The 24,481-nt window shown below is 38.5% G+C and overlaps 1 protein-coding gene across 12 annotated transcripts in view; it reads right to left on the bottom strand.

Annotated features, from left to right (window-relative positions):
* DLG2 (discs large MAGUK scaffold protein 2) overlaps positions 1-24,481 on the bottom strand; it is a 2,206,106-nt gene that overhangs the window by 366,787 nt on the left and 1,814,838 nt on the right. The window lies entirely within an intron of this gene.

Below are 24,481 nucleotides of genomic sequence, written 5' to 3'. Positions count from 1 at the left end.
ATGTTACCCCAACCCAGCTCACTTGGAGTTTCACCTCAGGGAATAGCTCTCAGCTTTTAGGAAATGCCTTGGCTAAGGGTTTAGCCCTCTTACCTTTAGAATCTAGCATACTTCTTCAGTATGTAGATGATTTACTAATATGCAGAGCAACCCAAGAGCCCTCTCTAGTGGATACCATTACCACATTTAATTTTTTAGCCAAACGAGGGTGTTGGGTTTCAGCTTCTAAGGCTCAAGGTGCCCTACAAAAAAGTCCTTTACCTTGGGTTTGTTCTCCCCAGGGAAGTACTCTTTGTCATCCAAGAGAGTCCAGGCCATGTCTCAGTGTCCGTCTGCTCCTGAGACCAAGAGGCAATTAAGAGCTTTCTTTGGAATGGCAGGGTATTGCAGAATCTGGATGCCTCAAGTCAGAGAAATGTACAGCCTCTACATTAAGCCTCCCAGAGGCTAGATAGTGTCCCCTTGGAATGGAGAACAGAGAAAGCTGCTGCCTTCACTACCCTCAAAAGGACCCTTACCTGCCCACCCGCCCACCTGCCTTGAACCTGCCAAACTTAGAGAGGCCCTTTTACCTGCATGTCACTTAGAAAAAAGGACTAGTATTAGGAGTGTCAGTACAAAAACTAGGGAACATTGCAGTGGTATATTTTTCAAAGCCATTAGATGCCACAGCCCAGGGATGGCCACCTTTCCTCTGAGCAGTAGGAGCCACTGCCTTATGTATAGAAAAAGCCACCAAGCTGATGTGGGGACAGGCCCTAATGGTGTACATATCCCACCAAGTCAGAGACATTCTGGAGGCAAGAGGACATCAATGGCTTTCAAGCAGTAGGCTCCTAAAATATCAGGCCAAATTATTAGACACACCAGAGGTCAACATCCAGGTCTGTAGTACCCTCAACCCAGCTACTCTGTTGCCTGTAAGCCTAAATCAAGACAATGCACCTCTTGAGCACTCATGTACAGAAACCCTAGCTCAGAATTATTCCAGTTGGCCAGACCTACAGGATCAAGTCTTACCTAACCCAGAGTTGGAATGGTTTACAGACAGCAATGACTTTATAAGAGTAGGAAGGCAGGATATGCTATAGTATCCCTGTAGGAAATTATTGAAGCAAAGCCTCTAACCCTTGGGACCTCTGCACAAAAGGCTGAACTTATAGCCCATCCTCATGGACTAACACTGCCAGCCAAGAAGAGTTAACCTGTATACTGACTCTAAATATGCCTTTCTAATGCTGCATGCCCATTCCACCATCTGGAAAGAAAAGGGACTGCTCACTATTGATAAGTCCCCTGTCAAACACAGACAAGAAATTCTCAATTTGTTGGAAGCTGTATTTCTTCCTCAGGAGGTCTCAGTGGTCCACTGTCAGGGACATCAATAGTCCAAGGGCTATGCCAAGGCAGATGGGCTGCCAAAGCAGGAGCTCAAATGCTAACCTCTGTGATGGCATTAATCCCTAATATTTCTCTCCCAGAGGCACCCTGTCCTTACATACAGGAGGAAAAAGAACTAGCAAAGAACTTTGGATATGCATGTGAGGCAGGTGGGTGGCTTACCAAAACAGGAAAAATTTTCCTGCCTAACAAAATTCAATGGAAAGTCCTCCAGGGTCTTCACCAAACTACCCATGTAGGTGACACCCTTACCACCCTGGCACAAAGGATTTTTGGAGGACACAGTTTAATTAAAGCCATTAAAAGGATCACCCAAAGCTGTGTACTTTGCACCATTAATAAACCAAATTCTGGAAACCTTATCAGGCCTCTAGTCTTAACTCTCCCGGTCTAAAGGAGAGGGGTATACCCTGGGGAAGACTAGCAGGTTAATTTTACCCATATGTCACCTTGTCAAGGGTTCAAGTATCTTCTAGTCTTTGTAGACACATTTACTGGATCTGTACAAGCCTTCCTCACCCAGAAAGAAACAACTAATGAGGTTTCCAAACTCCTCTTCAAAGAAATCATTCCTCCATTCGGTCTGCCTATATCTAGACAAAGTACGACAGATCAGCCTTTGCTGGTAAGGAAGTAGCCACTGCTCTTGGCATAAAATACCACCTTAACTGTGCATGGAGACTACAGTAATCTGGGAAGATCAAAAGATCTAACTGTAGCTAAATTATGTCAGGAAACCAATACATATTGGTTTCCTAATCTTTCCATGGCCTTCCTTAGCATACACTTAGTGCCAAGGAAACCTTGCCAACTAAGCCCCTTTGATATGATGCATGGGAGGCCATTCTTAGCTCAGGACCTAGTATTGGATCCAGAAACCAAGCATTAACCAAATACTTTATATCATTAGGAACACCTCAGGAGCTTATTCAGGACCTAGGAGCTCAGTTCCTCTCAGCTGTGGGTCCTAATCTGCCTCTACCTAAAATAAAGCCTAGGGACTCTGTTCTAATTAAGATCTGGCATGAAAGCAAAAAAGACAAGACTCCCAGCTTGAACCTAAATGGAAGGAACATTACTCTGTAATTCTTGTCACCCCTACAGCAGTCAAAGTCAGTGGAATTTCCAGCTAGGTGCATCTGTCCAGGGTCAAACCCTCCGCTGGTACAGGAGGAATCCTGTGAGTGCCAACCAGACGAAAGCTTTTGTTCAAAAACAAAACAAAACAAAACAAAAGTTTTTTGTTCAAGAGCTAAGTATTCCTCTTTGCATCATGCTCCCTAAATCAGATCTCCTTTCCATTCTCCTGAACAGCCTATCTATAACTATCTCTGAATACCAGTTAAAGATCCTTGCTTAGTATGCAACCCAGCAACTAAATCTGTCCAACTGCTGGATCTGTACCAATCAATATCTAGTTACCCTGGCATGGCCTGCCAACAGTACCCACTGGGGAACTGCAAATCCTTCCAATTCCCCAACTCCACAACGTACAGAACCATGGCCCTACTATTCATGGGATCCCTTAGACAACTTTCCTGGGACACTTTCCTATCTTCTAGAGCAACTTAAAATTCATCAACCTGTAACACCCCCTATTACAGGTACTGTGTACTTCAGAGTAATAATAATCCCTAATTCTACTTTCTCTTTTTGTATCAAATAAAATTCTACAAATGGTCCATACTTGGAGGGAATATTGTCCAGACTGTGCAGATCCATAATATACGGGTGTACATGGCATCTTCAAGTGTCAAGGTCAGGCACTAAAATCTGAACTTAAGGAAACCCCTGGTCAGGAAGTCCAACTTCTTCCAGTCTATACTAATTTCTCACTGCAAATTATATGAAGAGGCAGCAATTTTCTTAAACCAAGCCTACTTAATTGCTGTGATAGAATGCGATTCTGTCACAATAGACCAAATCCATTTTTTTTTCTAAAAACTACTACTCAACAGGAAGCATACTGTAAAATAAATCGCAGTGTTACTGGCCCCTTCCTTAATATGACCTGGCAAAATGAGAAGCTCCCTGGGATTCATTTTTATGAACATCTTCAGTCACTTTCACCCCACTTTCCCATTTAACTGTCATTTGTATGAGCCTCTCCAAAATCTGCCTCCATACCCCAGAGGCTGACCCTAACAAACACATCTGTGGAGTATCCTCAGGGTAAATCGGATGTTGTATCACCTCAGTCTGTGGACATCTAACTACTCTGTTCTTTAATGGTAACCTTAGAACCAAAGAGGGGTTATGTGCCAGTCTGAATCTGCTGTGTACCCCCAGAAAGCCCAAGTTCTTTAATCCTCATTCAGCATTGCTGGGTGGGATCTTTTTGATTATTTCCATGAGGTTATGACTTACCTAAATGTAAGTGGTAACTTTTGATTAGATGGTTTCCATGGAGATGTGTCTCTACCCATTCAAGGTGGGGTTGCTTACTGGAGTCCTTTAAGAGGAAACCATGTAAGAAAGAGCCACCCAAACTGACAGAGCCTACATAGACAGAGACTTTTGGAAATGACTAAAGAAAATACCCACCAGAAAGCTGTTTAAGAAGTCTGGGGAGAAAGCTAACAGATGTCACCATGTGCCCTTCCAGCTGACAGAGGTGTTCTGAACCCACTGGCCTTTCTTGAATCAAAGTATCTCCTGTAATGCCTTAGTTTGGACATTTTCATGGCCTTAGAACTGTAAACTTGCACCTTAATAAATTTCCTTTTTAAGAAGCCATTCTGTTTCTGGTATATTGCATTCTGGCAGTTATTATAAACTAAAACAGGTTATTTTTTCTTTGTGGAGATAATATATACCTAACTTTTCCCAGCAACTGGACAGGCTCTTGCTCTTTAGCTTATGTAAGGCCCCAGTTCTACTGTCTAGATGGCTTTACTCAAGTAACTCCAACCCTACCTTTCACTCCTTTTCTTATCAGAAAAGAGCAATTCCCATCTTAATACCCATCCTTGCATCAGTGGTGTTTGGTTTAGGTATAGGGTGTGCAGGTTTGAAACTGCCCTGACCCCAGAAAAGCCATGTTCTTTTAATCCTAACCCACTCTTGTGGGGAAAGACATGTTCTTTTAACCCTGACCCAATATTGTGGGGTGAGACCTCTTGATTAGGTTGTTCCCCTGGAGATAAAACATACCCATTTGGAGGCATGATGTTTTATTTAGATTACTTCCATGGAAATGTGGCACACACAATTGTGGGTATGACCTTTTGATTAGATCCATGTGACTTTGCCCATTCAAGAATATTTAAGCAAGCTTACAAAGAGAGAAACAGTTCAGAGCCAAGACAGACACAGACATTTGAAGATGCCTGGATTGCTCATGGAGATGCTTAGAGGAACTGTATCAAACCAAGACAGATGCTTGAAGAGAGGAAGTCTCCAGCCTTGGGAGATACTAAGCTAAGAAATTGAAACCCAGACTTTTGCCCTGGAGAAGCTAAGTGAGGGCCCATGGATGCTTAGAGAGGAAACCACTGGAGTCTGAAGCTGGAAGCAATTAACTAGGAACAAGGAACAGCAGATGGCAATCATGTGCCTTCTCATGTGACAGTCATCAGCCTTTCTTTTGAGTCAAGGTATCTTTCTCTGGATACATGCCTCGACATTCTTAAGGCCTTAGAATTATAAATTTGTAACTCAATAAATCCTTTTTATAAAAGCCAATCCATTTCTGCATTATTGCATGTCAGCAGCTTTAGCAAACCAGAACAGGGGGCTTACTCACTAGCCATCAATTTCATCATAATCTTTCCCTTGAATTGTCTCACAATTTAGCAATCATGGCACAGGCTCTGGGTCTGCTCTGAACTCAGGTAGAGTCCTTAGTTTCCACGGTCCTTCAAAATAGGCAGCCTTAGACCTGCTCACAGTGGCCAAAGAGCTGACCCCAGTGGCCTGTCTATTCCTAAAAGAAGAATGCTGTTTTTATGTAAATCAGTCACAACAACCACAACAAAACATTAGAGACCTAATAGATTAATTAAAACATCTCCATGAAAATGCAGGTACAGATTGGGAATAGTTTTCTTCCCTCCCCAGTCTGCCACATTGGGATCTTCCCTTTTGGGGGTCTTTCATCCCTCTGCTTGCCCTTCTCTTATTTGGACCAGGCATCTTTAACTTTCTTGTCAAATTTGTCTCTACCAGGTTGCAATTCTTTCACAATAAACTCATGCTGACTCATGGATTCATTGCCCTCCCTGGCACCGAATAGGGGCTTCCCCTTCATAACCTTTCCAGAATAGCCAGATAGTTCTATACCCTTTCAGGTAAGGACCACAGCCCTTGCTCAGCAGGTAGAAGTTGCAGAAAGTAGACAGTCACCCCTGAACTACACTTTAAGAATAAGGGTAAACAACTCATAGCAGGGGGGCTGTTAAGGCAGGCTAGTCCTAGGGAAAACATCTTGCAGACCCTGAGGCACTTTCAGGACCTGGTACAGGGGGAGGGCACCTGGGAGAAATTAGATCCCTGAAACCCAGAGCAGTTATGCAGAACAGGACACATAACTCATCTACAAATTGTGGACTCTAAATTTTCAAACAACAACTGGGCACTTGAGATAAGAGTATGAGGGGCAAGGGTGAGGGAATGGAAAATTACAGTCCCCAAACCTCAGTAATTGCCCACCTGAATAGTTCAGAGGCTTAATTAGCCCCCTTACAAGCCTTACTTTGGATGTTCACTAACCTATCACAGTGTGCCTACATCTCTGATCCCACCTCCCTTTGTTTAATCTAATAAAAAACCCTCATGCCAAGCTATCTGGCACGTGTATCTCTCTTGAACATGTCCACGCTTGCCCCTTAAGCATGTACTCTCCTTTTCTCTTCAAAAAACTTTATCTGTTTGTCTCATCCTTGAATTTCTTCTTGCAATGAGATGCCAAGCCTGGAACAGACCTCTGGTAAAAACAGAGCTCCAGTGACACACTCATTATCAATCAACTTTCTATTACCTCTATCGCCTACCCCTGGCCAACTATACTCTAATTTCTGTCTCTATAAGCTTGTATATTCTGAGATATTTTCTTTGTAGTTACCATAGTGCTTATATTAGACCTCCTAAATCCATAAGAATCTAATTTGCATTGATACCAACTTAACCTCAATAATATACACAATGTTCCTATATCCCTCTATCCCCCCACTCTTGTAACAGTAACTTTTAAATATAAATCTTAAAACTGTAAGTGAGCTGGAAGTTATAAAGTACCTTTAGAATGTAACCTTTAAAACCTCTTAAACCTTTGAATGTAACTTTATGCTGGAAGTAGGCTGTTAATGGGCACTCTCAGTCTCACAAAGGAGCCATATGTAAATATAAAGTCTACAGCCATCTGTGAACATAAAGTCTGCATCCAGATTAAATGAGTTTTCATCTATGATGCTGGAACTCTCAGATATGAATAAAGTTTTTCATCAATATCTCTAGACTAGGAGGCACCTTCCTCAGGTGTCACAGGATGTCAGTCATGAAGGAAATAGGAAATAACTAAGATAAATTTTTGAAATTTTCCAGGTCTCTGTAACCTTTTAACTTGAGATGATTATCTCTCTCTGCCATGCATAAAAGCCAGTTGAAAAGTTGCTTTGGGGAGACAGATTTGGGAAAATTCCTCTTTCTTCCACTGGGACAAATTAACCTTTTTTCCTCCTCATCCCTGTTCATGCTACTTCTGTTGACCATGCTGAGTGATGACCCCAGATTTTGAGGTGTCCTCTCTACATTCTTCTGTAATTCTTGTCACAAGTTACATATTTATATATTGAGAGTCTCAAACCACTGATTTATGATACATTTTATGCATTTAGCCTTTAGGTCCTGTAGGAAGTAAAAGTAGAATTACAAACCAAAAATAAATAGTACCAGCACTTATATTTACCTATGCCAATAACCTCACTACAGACCTTTATTTCTTTGTACAGGATCAATCTATTGTCTCTTGTCCTTTCCTTTCAACCCACAAAGCTCTCTTTAACATCTCTTGTAGGGTTAGTTTAGGGGTAACAAAATCCCTTATCTTTTGTTTATCTGAGAATGTCTTAATCTTTCCCTTATTTTTGAAAGATAACTTTGCTGAATACAGAATTCTTGGTTGGCAATTGTTTACTTTCAGCACTTCAAATATGTCTTCCTATTGCCTGCTTGCCTTCATGGTTTCTGATGAGAAATAAGTACTTAATCTCATGAGGCTCACTTGAATATGACATGTTACTTCTCTCCTGCAGCTTTCAAAATTCTCTTCATTTTGGCATTTGACAAAAATATTTATAATATGCTGTGACATGGATCTATTCAAATTTATCCTATTTGGAGTTCATTGAGTATCTTGGACATGTATATTCATGGCTTTTCTTACTTTCTGAATTTCTTTGGGAATTTTTCAGCTATTTCTTTGAATATTCTCTCTACCTCTTTCTTTCTTCCTTCTTCTTCTGGGACTTCCATGATGCATACAGGTCCCACAGGTTCCTCAGGCTCTGTTCACTTTTCTTCTTTCATTCTTCCTTCTGATCCTCAGACTAAATGATTTCAATTGTCTTAACTTCAACTTCACTAATTCTTTCTTCTGCCAGGCCCAATTTGCTATTGAATACCTCTAAGGAATTTTTAACTTCTGTTACTATGGTCTTCACCTCTGTTTGGTACTTTCTCATAATTTCCATCTCTCTGTCGATATTGTTTATGTTCATTTACTATTTCCCTGGCTTTCTTTAGTTCTTTAACCATATTTCCCTTTAGCTTCTTAAACACACATAGGACCTTTAAAAAAAAATGTGTTTGACTAGTATGTCCCAGATCTTGTTGATGTTTTCTAATGTTTTAATATTCTTCTTTGCCTGGCCATTGCTTTGTAAGTTTTCTAATCTTTGTTGAAACTTGGAAATTTTGATATTTTAATATGTTATCACTGAAATGTAGACGCTGCGGCATCTGTTTCTTAAGATGTATGCAGCAAATACTAATGACCAAACTTTATTTGAACGCTAGGAGGGACACAAAAAGAGAAAACCTTTCTACTCTTTGCAGATTGCTCTGTAAGGTGGAGCAGAAGCTCTCCCTCAGGTGTTATCCATACAATGGGTTATATAAAACTAGCTCCAGGCATTGGTGGTCTCCCTGATCTTTTCTGAGTGGTCTTATCTGAGGCTTGTGAACATGTTATCAGGAATTCCTCCATTTACTTAGCTACAAATGTCTCTCTTCCCTAGGAAACAGTTTCCTCAGGGTCACAGGTGCTGCACTATGCCTTAAGGACTGCAATACCTTGACCCAGGCAACAGGACTTGATTGATCTCTGTTCTAGTTTGCTAGCTGCCAGAATGTGATATGCCAGAAACAGAATGGCTTTTTAAAAGGGGGAATTTATTAAGTTGCAAGTTTACAGTTCTAAGGCCATGAAAATGTTCCAATTAAAGGAAGTCTTAAAAAAAATGTCCAAATTAAGGCATCAACAAAAGATTGCCTTCACTCAAGAAAGGCCAGTATAAGTTCAGTGTTTCTCTCTCAACTGGAAAGGCACATGGTGAACACGGCGACATCAACTAGCTTTGTCTCCAGACTTCTTGGTTCATGAAGCTCCCCTGGTGTGTTTTCCTTTTTCATCTCCAAAGGTCTCTGGCTGCATGGGCTCTTGTGCTTCTCATGAAACTCAAGCTTTATCCAAAATGCTTCCTTTTTAAAGGATTCTAATAAACTAATCAAGACCCACTTGGAATGGGTGGAATCACTTCTCATAAAATTGGGTGCGTCACACTTCTGTGGAGATAATCTAGTCGAGTCCCAACCTATGGTGTTGCATAGAGAGGAAAAGAAGCAGCTGCCTCCATAAAAGAGATTAGGATTGAAACATGGCTTTTCCGGGGCACATAATCCTTTCAAACTGGCACACTCTCCCACAGCTTTCTGTAGGAGAGCTCAGTGAGCTGCCTTCTATGTGTACGGCAAGATCTGGGATTCTGAGACCCTTAGGCCATCATCAGACAAAATGGGCCAGAAATATATGCTCCCAGCATGTGCATGAGGGCCACTCTGCTCCCTCTGGAACTGGGACCAGGGATCCACACTGGGATTGAAGGCTAGCTTCTTGCCCAGCGGCTGAGGGGTAAGGGAGGGACCAGCCAGGGTACTATGAGATGCTATCATTTTTAAGAAACCTTTTTCTTGATCAAGCATGCACCCTGTTACTACAATCCTTCAAATGTATTTTGGAGCACTGAGACAGATGTTTCTGCCAGTTCTTGTTGGTTGTTCAAACTTTCTTTGGGGTCTAATCATCTTGAACTCTGCACTGAACTCCATCATCTTGATTGGGGTCCAATAGGATTGTGATGCAGAGTTTTTTAGAAAACTTCTCCTTCCCTCAAAATAAATATACCTACTGTTAGTGGGTTCAATAACATTCAAATTATACATTGTAAACAGATGGAAAGAAGGGGACTATTATGACTCTAACATTGTCTCTGTGTTGGATATTGTTCTTGATGCTTTATGTACATCATTCTATTTATTTCTTAAAGCCCCAGCTGTTTTAGCAAATACCATGAAATGGTTTGACTTAAACAATGGGAATTTATTCATTCACAGCTTTGAGGCTGGGAAAATATCCAAATTAAGGCATCAATGCAATGCCTTCTTCCTGTAGAGCAGCTGCCAGTGATCCTTGGCTCCTCTGTGACATGGCATGGCACATGGAGGCATCTGCTGGTCTCTTCATTCTCTTGTAAGTTTTGTTGACTTCAGCTTCTTGCTTTTGTGCTCTCTCTTTATCTATCTGAATTTCATTCTCTTATAAAAGACTCTAGTAAAAGGATGAAGACCTATCCTGACTGAGGTGGGCCAGGTCTTACCTAAAGTAAAATTATCAAAAGGTATTACTTACAATGGATGAACTTTAGGAACAAGATTTTCTAGGGTACATACAGTTCTAAACCACTACACAACTCAATGAGGGATGCTTACTTGTGTCTGCAATTACTTTGAAATAGATCTAAAAAATAAGATGGATTGATGAATTGGATACATGGGTAGGTATGTTATAGAGAAAGTATAGTAAAATATTAATTGTTGAATTTAGAGAGTTCATTTTAAAATTCTTCAAGCTTTTCTTTATGCTTTGAAAACTTTTATAACAATATATTGGAAAAACAGATGACCCGATGAAGTAACTATTTTGACTTTTTAAAATTAGTGAAATGAGATTACTTGCCCATGTGAACGGAATTTAGTAAGTAGCAAAGATAGGATTAAGATACAGGTTTTCTGGTTCAAAACCCCAGAGTATAGATTAGGATGTGTTCCTGTAGACTGTGTTTAACCCACAGTATTTATAATTTTTAAAATTTGTTGCTCATATTTAAATTAGGGAGATTTGCATAATATGTGGATTTGCGGCTTCATGTGAAAAAAATCAGAAGTTCTATTAACAGCAACTCTCAGTCTTATTGCATAGTCATAATTAACTGGCTAGTGCACAGTCCTCTTTAGAGAGGGCATTTATTCTCCAGTGTGCCATAATCCTCACCTCTCCCTAATGATCTCAGATAAAAAAGAAAAAACTGAGAGTCAGTTGTATTAGATTTGTATTTCTTGTAAAGTTGAGAGAAAAGCAAAGTATTTCTTGTATTCATGCCTTTATCAAAAATGGGAAAATGAAAACTTTTTGGAGGGAGACTTGTTTTAATTTTTAAAAAAATGGGAGAGGATGTGATTCTTATGGAAGACTTATCCTTAAGTGTTTCATATTCACAGTGACTCAATGTACAAATAATACAGCTTTAAAAGCCTTATAAAGCATTATGACTATCATTTAGACCTTAATACAGATGCCTCTAGACATTTGTAGTGTTGATCCCTTCACTTTGACTCAAGAATGACTTGAGTGATAGTAGATTTTATTTATGTTTCCTGACTTCATTTATTTGAAACTTCTGAACAGGTCTTTTAAACCAAATTGCTTAGGATTTTCTCAACTTTCGAGAATTAAATGTCTTTTTATAAACAGAATTGATATCAAGATGAATTGTGATGCTTATTTTAGTAATGGAGAGAAATAACAAAAAATTAATCAGTAAAATTGTATGCAAATAAAACATCCTAAGTACACTCTGAATAATTTACTTTTTCTAATTTAAACTTCTTATAATAATAACCCACTATATTAAACTGTAGATTTCATATATATATTTTTCTCTTGCAGAATCATAACCCTGGGAAGTATTAGAGGCTCTGTTTTACTGAGTCTTAGATAAGTCAACTTGTCTAAGTTTACCCACTAGTAAGCAACAGAGCTAAACTTTTTACTATAAATGAAGTGTTTTGCCCATTAAATAAAGGAAGAACTTAAAAAAGAAAACATACACACAAACTAAAATTGCTTTATATAATCTAGAAGAGGACCTAGATGTTAAAAAGGGATTAAAATATATTTATAAAATTTATCTTCAGTACTTATAGACACTCAACGATTCATTTTAACTGCCTTCAGCATCTATCATTTGAATCACATCATTCAATACTTCATTTTATGTTGCTTGCACTGTTCTCTCTCTGGATATCAAGCCCTCCAACCTCTCTAGCTCAGACCTAAATTACTAGGAAGCCTTCTAATTCAAAGTCTTCTTGATTCTAGTTTCAATCTGTGAAACACATCCTCCCCACTAAAGTGCAAATCTGATTTTATCACTTTCCAGATTAAACTATTCCAACCATACTATGTTCCAGCCACATCAATTCTTAGTGTTTTTCTGAGATTGACGAGTTGCTTCATGCTTCCACGTCTTGGCCCAGGCAGTCTTAAACCACAGTTCAAGTGTTGCTTCTATGATCACTCGCTCCTTGGGTCCATTCTGTCTTGCACACAACAACTCTGTTGTAGCCCTTGTCACATTGTGCAGTGATTGTGTCCTTGTACATCTATTCTCCCTCAATAGTATGTGAACTTCTGGTGAGCAGGCACCAGTATTTCCCCAGCATTAGCAAAATGTCTTCCTAGGAGCAAGAACTCAGGAAAAAGTTGTGAATGTATGAATAAACTCCCACTGTGATTTATACCTCATTTTACCCTCTATTTAATATTGGAATTATTTATGCAAATGCCTATCCTTGCTGCTATATTTTAAGCAGGGATGGCAAAATCCAAAACACAAAGGAATAAAGTAGATAATGTGAATGCGTGGAGCTGAGTAGGAATTGTAACAAATTGGGGATTTCATGTCTCATCTAAAGGGGGCTGCCTTGCTCAGTTTTAGCTCATTGTTCAATGCAGGACAGCCAGTATTGCCAGATCCTCTGATTTTTAAAGATAAGAATGTAGATTTTATGTAAATGTTCCAGGATTTTAATGTTGAAAATTATGAAAAAAAAAATCTAAAATATGGTGTAAGTCAAACCCAACATGTCTTTGTTGTAGCTCCAACCATAAGCAGTCAGTGTGGCTCTACTGTTCACAGTGGGTGGCACATTTGATGTCTGTTTCATGTTGTTGTCTACCATGGTGCTCGGTATGGTGTCCAGCTCACGGTAACTTTAAGTTGATCTAATACTCCACACTCCGCCCCACTTCTATCCTTTGTTTTAGAAGTTCCATCATTCTGGAATATCCTTTTCCTCTATCTTATTATTTTCCTTTTATATTAGACCAGCTCAAGGTCCATCTTCTTAATGATGATCCCTTCACAAACATTTTGAGCCACAGCTCTCACTTCTCCTGTGTGTTCAATGTCTAGACTTGACTTTGGGTCAGATGAATATGAGGTCCCGCATTTCTATGAACTGTTTCCTGTGTGGGTGTATTGTGGCTGCCAATGATATTATGATCTTCTGGAGGTACAATGTTATCATTTACATTTATAGGGTATCCCTGATGTACCCAGAAGAGTGCTCAATAAACACCTGATGATCAAACAAATGACTACACACCACCAATTTATAATGAATTCAAATTCTTTTCACACGAAATTATTTGGGATCTACCTTATTGTGTCATGTATTATTAAGAATTCGGATGGCTTAGGGGGCCATAACCAGTCATCATTAAACCTGGATAGTGAAAGAAAATCTACCACTTAGTCTTCATTTAAGATGTAGCTCATAGATCACAGTCTTCTGGAAGCTATCCCTGACCCCCTCCTCAATCCCCAACTCTAGGGCTGAATTGAATGCCCCTAATGCGTAATCCCCTAGCATTCTGACTATATATGTACCATAGTGTTTATTACACTGGATTGGTTCACTCATCTCCCTCTCCAACTAGAGTGATCAATTTGAAAGGGCGGGGACAATGTCATTTGCCTTTTGTCCCCAATACCTGGTGCATAGTTGGTGTTCACTGTCTAACTTCAGTTCTCATATTGCACTTCAAGTATGGAACTTGTAGAAGATAGAACAGGGTTACTTATGTTATCAGTATTTTTTAACGATTACCTAACTGCTTCAAAATATGTGATATTCATCCGCACAATCTTATAGTAAGCAAACACCTATAGATTACTTTGTATCAGGTATGGTGGATACAAACAGTAAGGAGTCAGGGATGAGAGAAGACATAATTAACCAAACAGTTATAAAAGGACAGGTATGGGGTAAGTACTATACCAGAAACATGTGTACCAGAAGATAAAGTACCAAGGGCAAGGAGCAATTAGCCTTCTTCTAAAAAGATTTTTAACCTTTTATCACATCACCTGAATGAAATATGCCATATTTATTCAGGCAGGTTTATTTTTCTATTAATATAATAAAAAAAGTCTTTATAATCATAAAACCTTCTGATGCTGAACAATTGGAGAGATGCCAACCTGACTTGCTCCCAGCTGTGGCAGATAACCATCAGTATAATCTTGTTTAGCTAGAGTTTCAAAGGATGCTCTAAGCCAGCTGGGATGTTTTCAGGAAAGGAGAACAGGATATTATGGGATATCTTTTTCTCCTTAAGCCAGATGTCTCAAGAGAGTTAAGGATTCATAAAGGGAAGTGACTATTTAAATCTGATGCATTTCTCATGGCCACTAGTAGGCTATTTCTTGAGCTTTGAATCTCTGGGGCCTGCAAACTCACTTCAGTCAATTCCAAAATATCCATGTGGAGAGGCTGTGTGGTGTAATGGGAAGAAAGTTATAAAATACATTTCTAGTCATCTTTCTAAAATACATATCTGACCATGTTACACTGTTGCCTAGGAGCCTTTAGGGATTACCATGCTATTAGAATGAGGTCTAAACTAAGCATGGCATTCAAAACCTGCCATCATTTGATTTTTGCATATTTCTCCAGCTTCCAACTTCATGGAGCTGCTTTATAACCCCTGTTCCAGACATATAAAGTTGTCAACCACAGCTCCTCACACCACACTGTTCCATGAATCTCTTTTGCTAGATGGTGCCTTCTCTTACTATGTTCATCTATCTAATGAATTTTTACATGGGCTTCAAGACTGTGGCCAGGTACCATCTCCTTCTCTCTGATGTCCCCTTCATCCTAGCCTCCAGATGACTTTACCATTCCTCTTTTTATGAACCCATATTATACTTTTTATTTTTTTGTGGAGAACAAAAGAATTTATTCACAATCTTGCAAGAACGAGTGCCCATCCAAATGTGGTGGCTGGTGCACCAAGCAATAGAACACCATAGGTTTCATGCCCTAAGCTTAGCATGCAGGTCCCTCTCCTGTTTCTCCACTGATTGGATACTCCAGAGGTTACAGCTTAACTGAATAGTCTAAGTCAAATTTCCTGCCAAAGGTTCCCGCTTTGATTACACTTTACATTTCAGTGACACTGGCCATACCGTATTTAAACTTGTTTCTACCTATGTAAGGATTTTGCACCAAATCTAGGCTTGCAGCAGATGCATCCTGTGCCATCTTGTGTGTAAGATGAATTTAATTTTATTCTTTCAAGGAGAAAGTGCATTATACCCCACTCATTTTGATTCTTTGAAGCGGTCTCTGGTTTCTGAGGCCTTATTCTGCATCTGTCCTTCCTTCCTCAGAGCCCTGCTTCTTGGATGCTCAAGGCAATAGATAATTCAGGCCCCAGCTGGGGTCCCAAACAGGGATCTTTCCCCTTTTCACCTCCTTTTTCAGACATTATCACTGGCATGTTGGCTCATGCCCCTTCTTACAGTCATATTATACTTTTATTGATCATGCCATTATCATTGCTTTTACTATTCTGAAATTACTTTGTTTACTCATCTTTCTATTCTGTGAACTTGTGCATTGCTTAAAAATGAAGACCATGATTTACTTGCTTTTGTAATACCAGCAGCTAGTACAAGGCTAAGCATTTAGGGGATATGCACACATACGCATATGTTGCATGATTAGAGAAAACAAAAAAGCTAAGATAGGAAGAAAAGTATTAAATCCTGGCTTTGCCTCCCCTGTGATAAGCCTCATGAGGAATAATGTTTGCCACATAAGGAATTGGTAAATTGAGATAAGACATTGAGCTGAAGGCATCTAGAAGATGGAAACGGGTGAAAGAAATATATACCCTGCAATTCTGTTTCCAGCCATTTTGGCAGATTAGATGTCTTAAAACCCCTCCATAACAGAGCAGTTAAAATTCTGTATAGAATATTTATAATGTAATTTTAAATGCTTGACTAAGCTTGCAAGTTAGCAAGAGAAATTCTTAGTGGCCAAAAATGAAGCACAAAGGTGAGGACTGAGAAGAAAGCAAGAGCTGAGACTAACAGTGGACTGGAATGCATTTGCTGGTTCTCAAGGAGGTAGCATTCCAGTATTCCAGATTTGATGGGTACATGGAGAATAGGAGTATAGGGGACCAGAGATGAACAGTCAGATCAGAGACCCCTGAGCAAAATCAGAACACTGCAAAGCTAAAATCTAAGTAAAAGAATAAGATCACACGCAAAATTTAGCTTCTCAATGGATGTCAAGTGTATATTTCTGCCCTGACCTTAAGCAAAAGTAAGCAGAAAGGGCCTGGGAAGCTAATCAAGGAATATTTGAATGTGGAAGAAGTTATGATTTGGGAGTAGAATTCATAAAACTAAATAAATTGGGAGAAGAAAGAGAATTTATCTGGGAACTAGGAGAAACAATTTGGCAACATATCTCCAGCATTGTAGATGGACGTTTTCCATATGGCTGAAAACATGCTGTTCTACTCAGTCAGGATAACCCATGGAATGGATTTTTCTGCCTATCCTAATTTGGGGATCATATCCATTAAGGTCATCTGGCTGGTTTCTCTCCCTCAGAGTCCAGACTCACCAGGCTACACGCTGTTTAAAATGTAATTTCCCATAGTTCTTTTCCTAATGGGACCTCATATGTTAATTAGCACATTCTGGTTTCTTGAGAAATTGCATTTCCCATAAGTTAATAACTTGCATTAGCACATACATATTATTCTCTAGTAAATCTGTCCCTTGAGCTTGGTCACCCCGGGAAACACTGACAGAAATTGCTTTGCAGAGCAGGGAGACATAAGGTCTGGATCTAGCACCATGACAACCCCAATAAGGGATAGCTACCCAATGAAGTCTTGTGCAAAGAGCCAGCTGATCTTCTTGAGCCCTTTCTTCTTCATTTTTCTACAAAGGCAGCTATTTTAATGTGAGCAATGTCATTAAGGAAAGAAGATAATGGTAGAACAATAAGACTTTTCAGCAGAATGGAAAGACATATTTTAGGATTAACTGTGAAGCGGGGGACATAGCAATGGTAGTGGCTCGGAGGTCAACCACAGAAGGCTTCAAGGCTACCGGTTGATTATGAATGATATCCTATATCTAAATGAGCTGGCTCTTCATAAGAGTGTAACACAATGAATGCCTCATATCCACATAATTAGTTAAGTGGTTCTAATTAGTCAAACATATGGGCTTACTTGGAAAACATCAAACATTACCGGATATAACATGGATACAAAAAGATAAAGGGGCCTTTTTGAACTGCTGTTTTGTTGACCTGATATTAAAATAATATACCAGGAATCTGGCATTATAAGGGAGGACTATATTCTAGACTTTAAATATACAATAAACGATAGTCTGACTTCAGCAAAAAAAATCACCACACAGATATTGAGTATTTACTAAATGTGTTGTGTTTGGTACTAAGAAGGATAAAAAGAACTCTAGCAGATGGGGATAGTATGCATATTTGGATATTGGGAAAGAGCATAGGAACTGGCACTAAATCAATGTAGGCTTGAATCACCGTCCTATCAATCAATAGCTGAGTAGCCTTGGGGACTTTTCTTTAAATTAAAAATATTTATTATTTCAGTTAAAAACAATAAACAACCCATTACAATCTAATATATTTTTAAGAAAAATAACTGTATTTTCCCAAACAAAAATTTTGGTGAAAAGAGTGATATAGTTTTACATTTTTGTAAATCTCTCTAATGTCTGGCTTAATAAAATACAGCTGCATTTCATATTTGACACTTTATTTTTTTCAGGTATAAATTGTGGGCAACAATGTATATTCTAAATTGTGAAGGATCAATTTCAATAATACATAAAGCACTTGAATCACGTATAAAAGTGCTCTACAAATGCTAACTCACTTCCTTTCACTCTAGGACTTATGACTCTGAAAAACAAATACACAAATATAAATTAATAAATAAACAATGCAAGGATGCATATGTTAAGTACTAAATAAATGCTGTAGGTAATGAGAGTGCTATGAATTAAAGGGAAAAGATTAAGGTCATTGGGAAGGTCAAATGTGAGCTAGATATTGACAGATAGGTAGAAATTAGCTAAGTGTAATGGAAAGTAGATGATATAAGCCCGGGGCAGAGGGGTGCATGTGTAAAATATGTTTAGAGAGCAGGGAGTATCCAAATAGAATGAGGTGCAGGTGTATGTGATGGAAAACTGGAAGACTGCTAAGAAATTTGGATCCAAGTTAAGGAATTCAGATTTTGTACTTGGATAGTGGGAAGGCATTGAATGTTTCTACTTCTAGGGGAGACCCCACCAGTGGTAGTAACTTCTGTTTGTTAGTCAAAAGTGACTGTGCTACATTGTGCTTTTTCTACAATCTTCAAAGTTTGCCTTTAAGAAGCTTAATTAAGCTGTCTCAAGACCTCTAAAGACAACCCTACTAGCAAATCATGGGGCTTTGGTTGAGGCTGCAACAAGGATTTGGGGTTAACTACCAAGAACTAGTGTTCATACTTATTAAGCTCTGTTTTAGCTCTCTTCTCTGGAGAAGATCTTGAAAGTAGTTATATATTTGAGATTAACATATAATCTCAATTTACCAATCAAAAATTGGTAAAAGGAATCAGAGAGACAAATTAAATAATTTCCTTCTCATAAACATAAATCAATTATAGATTAGCATCAATCTGTCTGATTATCAAATATGTCTGAATTTTGTTTTTTCATATATGAAATGTGATAATTTAAGTAACGATGTTTCATCTCAATTTGCTTTTATCTAAATATCTCAAAATAGTAAGTCAGGAAGCAGGTTAATCTTGCTCTCAATTTTTATAATCATACCTGCTGATCATCATTTCTTTTCATCTACAAAGCAAAAGAAAATAGATTACTCCTTTTAGTTTTCTTTTATTTCATAATATTTTGGTTGAAGGCATCCCCATTAAGTTATGTACGTGATTTATCATGACAGGTGTTGGCTTCTGCTTTGTTTTGCATTTTAAATTTTTAAAGAGCAATTAACTATAAAAGGAACATCTTTAAAAATCTTGTTAAATAAAACCATAACCATTTTAAAAAGTTATTTTTCATAGTTGCATCATTTGTCCTCAAGCTTTCATGACTGCTGAAAACATTTTGAAAGCTGGGTATAAGCAAAACTAATATTTGATAACAGAATTAAGGAAAAAATTCTGTGCTTTTTTTGTAAAGGCAAAGCATATTTTATGAAAAAAAATTTAAAAGTCTTTTGAGCTACAGTTCTATGGTACTATGAAATTCCAATAAAAACTAAATGTTCAAACTCTCTATGTGATATAGGGAAATGGATTGGATTAATTAAAGTAAAAATTTGGGGGTTGAAGTTTTGCAGGTATTTGTAACTCTGACTTGTATATCTGTACTATTATAGAAAAAAATCTTTAAACTGTTTTCTAGTCTTGACACCAACATTAGACCCACAGCATCCTTGAAAACACAGCCTCTCTGAACAATATTGTCCATATAGTATTAAAAAGGGAGAGGAAAGCCTGGCAAACCAGAATCACTAAGATCCCTTCCAACTCTGGCACTACATACACTTACTCAGTGAAAAAAAAAGAAATGGAGATTTTCCCATTTAAAAACCACAATTCCAATTGATTGTTCAACAAATGTTTAGTACTCACTTTGAAGAGAGTAGAAAGGTACAGGAATGGCCTATTTGTAGTTTCTCTCCAACCTGACCTCTCTTCAGTTCTTGACACATTAAACTTTCCTTTTGAGCAACACTGTCCATTAGAACTTTCTGTGATGATGGAAATGATCTATATTTGTGTTAACCAATATGGTAGCTGTTATCCACATGTGTTAGTAATCCACATTTTACTATCTTTGAAATATGGCTAATGTGACTGAAGAAGTTATTTCTGCATTTTATTTAATATTAATTAACTTATATTTAAATACTAGCATGTCTAATAAATACTGTAGTGGCAGGGCAGTTCTAGAATCTCTTTTTCTCTTGTCAAAAGGACCTCACTGGTTCCAGGAAGATGACCAAATAGAGAAGATCAAGTTCAGCCCTGCTCCAAGGAAAAGTAAGAGAAGGGACAGAAGGCTGACTGAGATGGCAATTCAAGATTGTAATTGACCTGGGAGAGCCTTCTGCACCACATAGAGCAGCACTTATTCCAGAAGCTGAGGAACTGAGAAGCAGAAAACTGCATGATACTGGCACAAAGATAGAGGCATTGACCAATGGAATCAAATTGAGAGTGCAGAAATAGACCACCAAATCTAAGTTCAAATGATTTTTTGACAAAGCCTACAAATCCTCCAAAGTGGGACAAAATAGTCTTTTCAATAACTGGGCATGGAAGAACTTGATATCAATAGCCAAGAGAATGAAAGAGAACCTCTATCTTATACCCTACACACAAAAAAATTAACTCAAAGGGGATCAAACACCTAAATATAAGAACTAGCACCATAAAGCTTCTAGAAGAAAATTTAGGGAAACATCTTCAAGACCTAGTAATAGGAGGTAGCTTCCTAAACTTTACACCCAAAGCACAAGCAACTAAAGAAAACATAGATAAACGAAATTCCTCAAAATCAAATGCTTCCGTACCTCAAAAGACTTTGTCAAAAAGGTGAAGAGGCAACCAACTCAATGGGAGAAAATATTTGGAAATCACATATCAAACAACAGTTTGATTTCCTGCACATACAAAGAAATTATACATATCAACAATGAAAGAACAAATAACCCAATTATAAAATGGGCTAAAGATATGAATAGACATTTTTCTGGAGAGCAAATATAGATAGCTCAAAAGCACATGAAGAGATGCTCATTTTCATTGACTATCAGAGAAATGCAGATCAAGACTACAAGGAGATACCACCTCACACCTATGAGAACGGCTGCTATTAAACAAACAGGAAACTATAAATGTTGGAGAGGATGTGGAGAAACTGGGACACTTATGCACTGCTGGTGGGAATGTAGAATGGTGCAGCTACTATGGAAGACTGTTTGACAGTTCCTTAGGAAACTACATATCAAGTTCCCCTAAGACCCAGCAATAGCACTACTTGGTATATACCCAGAAGAGCTGAAAGCAATGACACAAATAGACATTTGCACACCGATGTTCACAGCAGCAGTATTCACAATTGCCAAAAGATGGAAACAAACCAAATGCCCATCAACAGATGAGCGGATCGACAAAATGTGGTATATGTATACGATGGAATATTATGCAGCAGTAAGATGAAATGACATCCTGAAGCACATGACAAAATGGATGATCAATGCCCCTGGCCATTAGAGAAATGCAAATCAAAATCACAATGAGATATCATCTCACAACCACCAGAATGGACATTATCAACAAAACAAAAAACGACAAGTGCTGGAGAGGATGTGGAGAAAGAGGCACACTTATCCACTGTTGGTGGAAATGTAAAATGGTGCAACCACTGTGGAAGGCAGTTTGGTGGTTCCTCAAAAAACTGAATATAGAATTGCCATACGACCCAGCAATACCATTGCTAGGTATCTACTCAAAGGACTTAAGGGCAAAGACACAAACGGACATTTGCACACCAATGTTTATAGCAGCATTATTTACAATTGCAAAGAGATGGAAACAGCCAAAATGTCCATCAACAGAAGAGTGGCTAAACAAACTGTGGTATATACATACGACGGAATGTTATGCAGCTTTAAGACAGAATAAACTTATGAAGCATGTAATAACATGGATGGACCTAGAGAACATTATGCTGAGTGAGACTAGCCAAAAACTAAAGGACAAATACTGTATGGTCCTGCTGATGTGAACCGACATTCGAGAATAAACCGGAATATGTCATTGGTAACAGAGACCAGCAGGAGTTAGAAACAGGGTAAGACAATGGGTAATTGGAGCTGAAGGGTTACAGACTGTGCAACAGAACTAGATACAAAAACTCAAAAATGGACAGCACAATACTATCTAATTGTAATGTAATTATGTTAAAACACTGAATGAAGCTGCATCTGAGCTATAAAAAAAAAAAAAAATGGATGAGCCTTGGGGACATAATGCTGAGTGAAATAAGCCAGACACAAAAGGATAGATACTGTATAATTACACTTTTATGACCATGGTAAAGGTGGCTGAAGGATGCACTGACTGAGAAGTAAATTGGCAAACAATGATGTATACTTATGAATGAATGCTGTGCTGCTACAAAAAGGAACAAAGTCCTGAGGCAAGCAACGATGTGAATAAATATGTGGGACATTTGATGAGGCAAAATAAGCCAGAAAGAAAAGAACAACAATGGTATGGTCTCCTTTAGAAAATGCTTACAAGAAAACAGGGGCCTAGATTGTAAGCTTTTATAGTAGACACATTTAATCCAGAGTGGCAATTATTATTCCCGGATTGTGAGAGGCTTATATATTTATTTATATGTATTTAGAGATAAAAATGAAGTTGCTTAGGTTGGCGTTCAAGTAATTCAGAACACAGGGGTAATGAAGATAACATCTATATTTTAGAACCACACATACTCTTTAGGATCAAAGGAAGAAAGGTTTATTTAGTCTGCAGCTGAAATTTTCTGTAGCAAATTATCTAACTCAACTTATCTGTATAGTTCGTTTGATCAACTGAAACACAGGGAGCCCAGGATAAGAAAGTGGTCCTTTAATCCTGTATAACTTAATGTAATGCCTAGATACATCCTAGAATATATTAAGTAGATAATCAAAAAGTTTTGGCAAAGTCCCTTGAGGGATGGTAGAAAAAATATGGAACAATTAAACTTAACCATCAGGAAATTCTCTGATACTGTGTCAAACTATAGAGACACCCAAATCAATAGGCCACACCCTTGATCTTGAGGCTTACTCTTGTGATGCTCATGTGGGTAGTGGAGAAGCTTAGACTACCTATAGGCACGCCTAAGAGTTACTTCTGGAGGACCTCTCTTGTTGCTCAGCTGTGGCCGCACTCTCTCTAAGCCCAATGCTGCAAGTGAAATCATTGCCATCCTCCCTATGTGGGACATGACATTCAGGGATGAAAGTCTCCCTGGCGACGTGTAAGATGACTCCCAGGGATAAATCCAGACCTGGCACCATGGGATCGACAATTCCATCCTGACCAAAATGGGGAAAAGAAGTGTAACTAATAAAATATCAGTGGCAGAGAGAGTTCCAATAGAGTTGAGAGGCTACTTCTGGAGGTTGCACTTATGCAAGCTTCAGTTAGACATTGCTACCTATCTTAACTGGCCAAATCCCAACTAGGACTATTCTAGCCAATCCTAAAGAATACTTAGGGCAATGTATAATATTCTATGAGGGTTCCATGCACTAGTGTAACTTTCCAGAAACCTACAACCTCCAGATGGATCCCTGGACCAGTAATTCCTGAAGCCTAGAGGGCCCAGTCTCTCCAGAACATCAGATAGTTCCATCTCCCAACCCCATATTAGTGACAGCCCCTTCCAACATGAAAATTTAGATGGGCCATAGTCCAAACACCCATTAGAGAGGGACAGAAAGATCAAAGGTGATAGTGGAATTATACAGAGAAGATAGGATTTAACAAATGAAAATGGTTGTTAAATTATTAAATTGATATCTCTTTTAGTCTCCAGTATCTTAGAGCAGCTAGAAGTCAAAACCTAAAATTGTGGAATCATAACCCATATCAAACTTGGAAATATGTTCTACAACTAAGTGTGGTACTGTCTTTGAAATTTATTGCTTTTTTGTATATATGCTATTTTTCATAAAAAATGTCGATTGTGGTGATAAAAATATTTAAGCCTTCTAGCCTCCTATATTCTGGAGCACCTAGAGGGAAAAATCTGAGAGGATCGTATCATAGGCCATGACAAACTCTGGGATCTGTCCTGTAATTTCTCGTTGAAGAGTGCTTTGAAAACTATTGCTTTTTTATTTCTTTGCTTTGTATATATGTTACACTATACAATAAAAAAGTTAAAAAAAAAAAAAGCTCACTTTTCAAATTTCCTCTTTACCTCTCTGGCTGTTTCTTCTTAGACTCCTTGAAGAGCTCCTCTAAATTGCTTGCTGTTCATTAATTCTGTTACCCAAAATTGTGCCCATTGTTGCCTTAATGTTTCATTCATTTCCTCTAACTCTTCCATGGAGAGCTACTTTTTTCCTTTAGGTCTCGGTTTGCCTTGTGTGCTCATTTCCCCACCTAAACTAGTCCCCCACTCCATTATTTTCTATCATAGCTCTCTAGGTCTCATTTATGATACTTCTGTCATGGTAAAAATTATTTTATTTGTTGCCTATCTCCCACTAGAATCTCTATGACAGCAGGAAGCCCTGAGCCCCTAGCACCTGGCACGGTACCTGACACATAGCAGGGCTTCAATAAATATTT

This window comes from Tamandua tetradactyla, chromosome 8 (assembly GCF_023851605.1).
Source record: "Tamandua tetradactyla isolate mTamTet1 chromosome 8, mTamTet1.pri, whole genome shotgun sequence".
Lineage (NCBI taxonomy): Eukaryota > Metazoa > Chordata > Mammalia > Pilosa > Myrmecophagidae > Tamandua > Tamandua tetradactyla.
This window is presented reverse-complemented; position numbering and strand designations above follow the sequence as displayed.